We start from the raw sequence: 6,000 nt of genomic DNA on the forward strand, positions 1-6,000 counted from the left end.
AAACGTGTTTAGTTTGTTGACTGCTATCTGGACTGATAAAAGAATTTTGGTGATTTGTGTGTTGGATCTGTGAGTGCTTTCTGGGAACTGTGGGACCACTGGGAGTGTGGCCCCAGTAACCTAGAAATCACTGGGGATAATTTGAGAGTGGGAGACTAGCCCAAAGGCAGTTGTGACCCAGTCAGTGGGAGAAGGGTGCTAGTGTAGAGCACAAGTGGCAAGAGCAGGCAGACCTGAGCTGTGCTGGGGATAGACCCTATGTGGCTGCAGGGTACGCCACGTGGGTGGCTAGGTGTTTTGTGACATCGTGTTCCACTGATTCACTATCATTTGATGTAATTTGATCAGCACATTGTAGTGATTTGAAAAATTGTTGAAAAGAGTTGCAGAAATTGGAGCCATTGTCAGTAGTTTTTTTTTGTGATTTTATCCTGGGGGTGGAATTAAGAATGGATTGATTATAACATAGCTGTGATATCTTCACAGGTGTGGGATCCTTTGAGGCAATAAGCAAAAACAAAAGTGAAAATCACAGTTTAGAAATTATTAGAACCCAATAATCATAGGAGAAAAGATCGCATGTGGCCAGCACAGGGCTTTTCTCCCATTATTGGGAAATCTAATGATTTCTAAGTTGCGATTTCCATTGATGTTTGTTTTTGCCCATCAATTTTTTGTATAAGATCCTTTGAGGTGATGACATGCCAAAGCCATTGATCATCTATACATCGTCATCTCATCTATCCTGTAGACTGTCACCCCAAGGAATAATCTGTGATGAATAACAGATCAACAATCCACTGTAGTAACAACACACTTTTTACATCCTTAGCAAGATACGGCCTCCAAAACTGGACATAATACTCCAGGTGGGGCCTCACCAACGACTTATACAGGGGCATTAAAACCTCTCTTCTTCTGCTGGTCACACCTCTCTCTATACAGCCTAACAACCTTCTAGTTATGGCCACCGCCTTGTCACACTGTTTCGTCGTCTTCAGATCCTCAGATACTATCACCCCAAGATCCCTCTCCCCGTTGGTACCTCTCAGACTCTCACCGCCTAACACATACGTCTCCCGTGGATTTCTACTCCCTAAATGCATCACTTTGCATTTCGTCGCATTGAATTTTAATTGCCAAATCTTAGACCATTCTTCTAGCTTCCTCAGATCCTTTTTCATGTTTTCCACTCCCTCCCGGGTGTCCACTCTGTTACAGATCTTTGTATCATCTGCAAATAGGCAAACTTTACCTTCTAACCCTTCGGCAATGTCACTCACAAATATATTGAACAGAATCGGGCCCAGCACCGATCCCTGAGGCACTCCACTACTCACCTTTCCCTCCTCCGAGCGAATTCCATTAACCACCACCCTCTGGCATCTGTCCGTCAACCAGTTCCTAATCCAGTTCACCACTTCGGGTCCTATCTTCAGCCCATCCAGTTTATTTAAGAGCCTCCTGTGGGGAACCGTGTCAAAAGCTTTGCTGAAATCTAAGTAGATTACGTCTATAGCTCGTCCCTGATTCAGTTCTCCGGTCACCCAATCAAAGAACTCAATGAGATTCGTTTGGCACAATTTCCCTTTGGTAAAACCATGTTGTCTCGGATCTTGCAATTTATTGGTTTCCAGGAAATTCACTATCCTTTCCTTCAGCATCACTTCCATTACTTTTCCAATAACCGAGGTGAGGCTTACCGGCCTGTAGTTTCCAGCTTCTTCCCTATCGCCACTTTTATGAAGAGGGACCACATCCGCCGTTCTCCAATCCCTCAGAACCTCTCCCGTCTGCAAGGATTTATTAAACAAATCTTTAAGAGGACCTGCCAGAACCTCTCTCTGAGCTCCCTCAATATCCTGGGGTGGATCCCGTCTGGTCCCATGGCTTTGTCCACCTTTAGATTCTGAAATTGTTCATACACACTCTCTTCCGTGAACGGTGCTATATCCACTCCATTCTCATTTGTACTTTTGCCAATTGCGGTCCTTCTCCAGGATTTTCTTCTGTGAAAACAGAACAAAAGTATCTATTTAGCAAATTTGCTTTTTCTTCATCATTATCCACATAGCGGTTCGCAGTATCTTTTAGTCTCATAATTCCCTTTTTAGTCATTCTCCTTTCACTAATATACCTGAAGAAATTTTTGTCCCCCCCCCCCCCCCCTTACATTTCTAGCCATTTGTTCTTCCGCTTGCACTTTCGCCAGACATATCTCTCTCGACTTCTTTCAGTTTCATCTGGTATTCATCCCCGTGTTCCTCTTCTTGAGTTTTTCTGTATATCTGGAACGCCAACTCTTTAGCCTTTATTTTCTCAGCCACTTGCTTGGAGAACCATATCAGTTTCCTTTTTCTCTTGCTTTTATTTACTTTCCTTACATAAAGGTTTGTGGCCTTATTTATAGCTTCTTTCAGCCTGGACCACTGTCCTTCCACTTCTCGTATGTCCTCCCAGCCCATCAGCACCTTCCTTAGGTATTCCCCCATTTTACTAAAGTCAGCACACTTGAAGTCCAGGACTTTGAGTTTTGAGTGGCCACCCTCCACTTCAGCCGTCATATCAAACCAAACCATTTGATGGTCACTGCTGCCGAGGTGGGAGCCCACTCGGACATTTGACACGCTATCCCCATTTGTGAGCACCAGATCCAGCATCGCTCCCTCCCGCGTGGGTTCCGTCACCATTTGTCTGAGCAGAGCACTTTGAAAAGTATCCACGATCTCTCTACTTCTTTCTGATTCTGCAGATGGAACCTTCCAATCTACATCTGGCAGATTGAAATCTCCCAGCAACAGCACCTCTCTCTTCATTCCCAACTTTTGAATATCTGCGATCAGGTCTTTATCTAATTCTTCCAATTGTGTCGGAGGTCTGTAGACAACACCCAAATGGACAGAGGTTCTATTATCTCTTTTTAAGGTGATCCAGTGAGTCAGCTAAGTGCAGTATCAGAGATTAAACTTTCAAATTCCCCTGGAATATAACTTTCCTTTTGTAACTAGATCTAAATATTCCCCATAAGTTTCAACAATGTAAAATGCACCTTTATACCACAGTGCAGTTTTACAAGCCTATCCTCTATCAGAGCTAGGCAGGAAAGGAAAGAGGGTTCACAGGACAAATTAATTAAGCAATAAGCAATAAATTAAATAAGCCTTAAATTAAAGAAAATATCTGGTATCTAAACCTCTAGGCAAAAAGTTGAGAAGTTAGCATAAAATCATCTGAATTGACTTAGCAGTAACTTGGTTCAGGTCCAGCAGCACATGGAATGTACAAGCAAGTGGTCTCTGCCCCTCTATCCAGAGCCCAACCCACCTCCTGCTGTGCAGTGACTTCCTGCCAGTGAGTCAGCTAAGTAGGGCTGTACACTTTCAAACATTAATAACAAGAAATTAAATGAATTCTTTGCTTCGGTCTTCACCGAGGAGGATTTGGGGGGACACCGGTGCCGGAAAGAATATTTGAAGCGGGGGAGTCGGAGAAACTAAACAAATTCTCTGTAACCTTGGAGGATGTAATGGGTCAGTTCAGCAAGCTGAAGAGTAGTAAATCACCGGGACCTGATGGTATTCATCCCAGAGTATTAATAGAACTAAAAAATGAACTTGCGGAGCTACTGTTAGAAATATGCAATCTGTCCCTAAAATCGAGTGTAATACCGGAAGACTGGAGGGTAGCCAATGTTACTCCGATTTTTAAGAAGGGTTCCAGAGGAGATCCGGGAAATTATAAACCGGTGAGTCTGACGTCGGTGCCGGGCAAGATGGTGGAGGCTATTATTAAGAATAAAATTGCAGAGCATATACAAAAACATGGACTGATGAGACAAAGTCAGCACGGATTTAGTGAAGGGAAGTCTTGCCTCACCAATCTAATGCATTTTTTTGAGGGGGTAAGCAAACATGTGGACAATGGGGAGCCGGTTGATATTGTATATCTGGATTTTCAGAAGGCGTTTGACAAAGTGCCGCACGAAAGACTCCTGAAGAAATTGCAGAGTCATGGAATCGGAGGTAGGGTACTATTATGGATTAAGAACTGGTTGAAAGATAGGAAGCAGAGAGTAGGATTGCGTGGCCAGTATTCTCAGTGGAGGAGGGTAGTTAGTGGGGTCCCGCAGGGGTCTGTGCTGGGTCCGTTGCTTTTTAATGTATTTATAAATGACCTAGAGATGGGAATAACTAGTGAGGTAATTAAATTCGCCGATGACACAAAATTATTCAGGGTCGTCAAGTCGCAGGAGGAATGTGAACGATTACAGGAGGACCATGCGAGACTGGGAGAATGGGCGTGCAAGTGGCAGATGAAGTTCAGTGTTGACAAGTGCAAAGTGATGCATGTGGGTAAGAGGAACCCGAATTATAGCTACGTCTTGCAAGGTTCCACGTTAGGAGTTACGGATCAAGAAAGGGATCTGGGTGTCGTCGTCGATGATACGCTGAAACCTTCTGCTCAGTGTGCTGCTGCGGCTAGGAAAGCGAATAGAATGTTGGGTGTTATTAGGAAGGGTATGGAGTCCAGGTGTGCGGCTGTTATAATGCCGTTGTATCGCTCCATGGTGCGACCGCACCTGGAGTATTGTGTTCAGTACTGGTCTCCGTATCTCAAAAAAGATATAGTAGAATTGGAAAAGGTACAGCGAAGGGCGACGAAAATGATAGTGGGGATGGGACGACTTTCCTATGAAGAGAGGCTGAGAAGGCTAGGGCTTTTCAGCTTGGAGAAGAGACGGCTGAGGGGAGATATGATAGAAGTGTATAAAATAATGAGTGGAATGGATCGGGTGGATGTGAAGCGACTGTTCACGCTATCCAAAAATACTAGGACTAGAGGGCATGAGTTGAAGCTACAGTGTGGTAAATTTAAAACGAATCGGAGAAAATGTTTCTTCACCCAACGTGTAATTAGACTCTGGAATTCGTTGCCGGAGAACGTGGTACGGGCGGTTAGCTTGACGGAGTTTAAAAAGGGGTTAGATAGATTCCTAAAGGACAAGTCCATAGACCGCTATTAAATGGACTTGGAAAAATTCCGCATTTTTAGGTATAACTTGTCTGGAATGTTTTTACGTTTAGGGAGCGTGCCAGGTGCCCTTGACCTGGATTGGCCACTGTCGGTGACAGGATGCTGGGCTAGATGGACCTTTGGTCTTTCCCAGTATGGCACTACTTATGTACTTATGTACTTATGAAAAGTAATTGCATATATCTGTACAACCTTTATCATAGCAAACCCAAATTCAATTCTTGTATACCGCTATCCCTTTCCAGGGTTCAGTGCAGTTTACATTCTAGGTGAGACAAAAGCAAATAGTGTTTGTCTAAGGTTTGAGAAACAGAGACCATTGGATTAATGCATGAGACTAAAAACATTAAGGAAAGGATAATGGATGACAGCAAAATATTTAAAATATACAAGGTTGCAAAGATTTTTGCAAGGCATTGTAGTCTAGATAATAATGTGTTGTGAAGGATGAATGGATGATTGTGCTACAGCTCTACATAAGGGCAAAAGATTTTGCCACAGAACTTACATGATACGTGTTCACCAGATTATTTGAAATCTTGCTACAGTATAGTTTTGCAGTATGCAATTCATTAACCCACCCACTAAAAAACAAACCACCACCAGTTAACCCCAACCTGTTAGAATCAAAGAACATGGAAGTTATGTGGACCCCGGATACAGCTACACCCTACTCCAGTGAATGTACGACTTATTCAACCCTTGTGTCATGAGGCCATGAGAATAAAAGAATATTGTAAAAGAATTGCAGATGTGGCAAATATGAATTGAGTGCATGTTATCTCACTTTTCAAGCTCAGGTTATGGCCACTATGAAAAGAACCTTCTAAGTTATTTCAGCTCTGCTGATTCCGTGGGTTCAAAAGGTTCATGAGTTAATTTAGAACTATACTACAATCCCATTAAACTAATGGCTTTTTAACTGGCGATTATCTATGGGTGAAGGGGGGGTTGAATAGCACCAGA

At 43.2% G+C, this 6,000-nt stretch overlaps 1 protein-coding gene across 1 annotated transcript in view; it reads left to right on the forward strand.

Annotated features, from left to right (window-relative positions):
• LOC115467819 (interleukin-1 receptor type 2-like) overlaps positions 1 to 5,601 on the forward strand; it is a 29,283-nt gene extending 23,682 nt beyond the window's left edge. The window contains exon 7 of the transcript XR_003941761.1: positions 5,588 to 5,601. The gene's annotated coding sequence lies outside the window, so the exon portion shown is untranslated. The remainder of the gene's footprint in view (positions 1 to 5,587) is intronic.
• The last annotated feature ends 399 nt before the right edge of the window (positions 5,602 to 6,000 follow it).

The sequence above is a fragment of the Microcaecilia unicolor genome, chromosome 4 (assembly GCF_901765095.1).
Source record: "Microcaecilia unicolor chromosome 4, aMicUni1.1, whole genome shotgun sequence".
Lineage (NCBI taxonomy): Eukaryota > Metazoa > Chordata > Amphibia > Gymnophiona > Siphonopidae > Microcaecilia > Microcaecilia unicolor.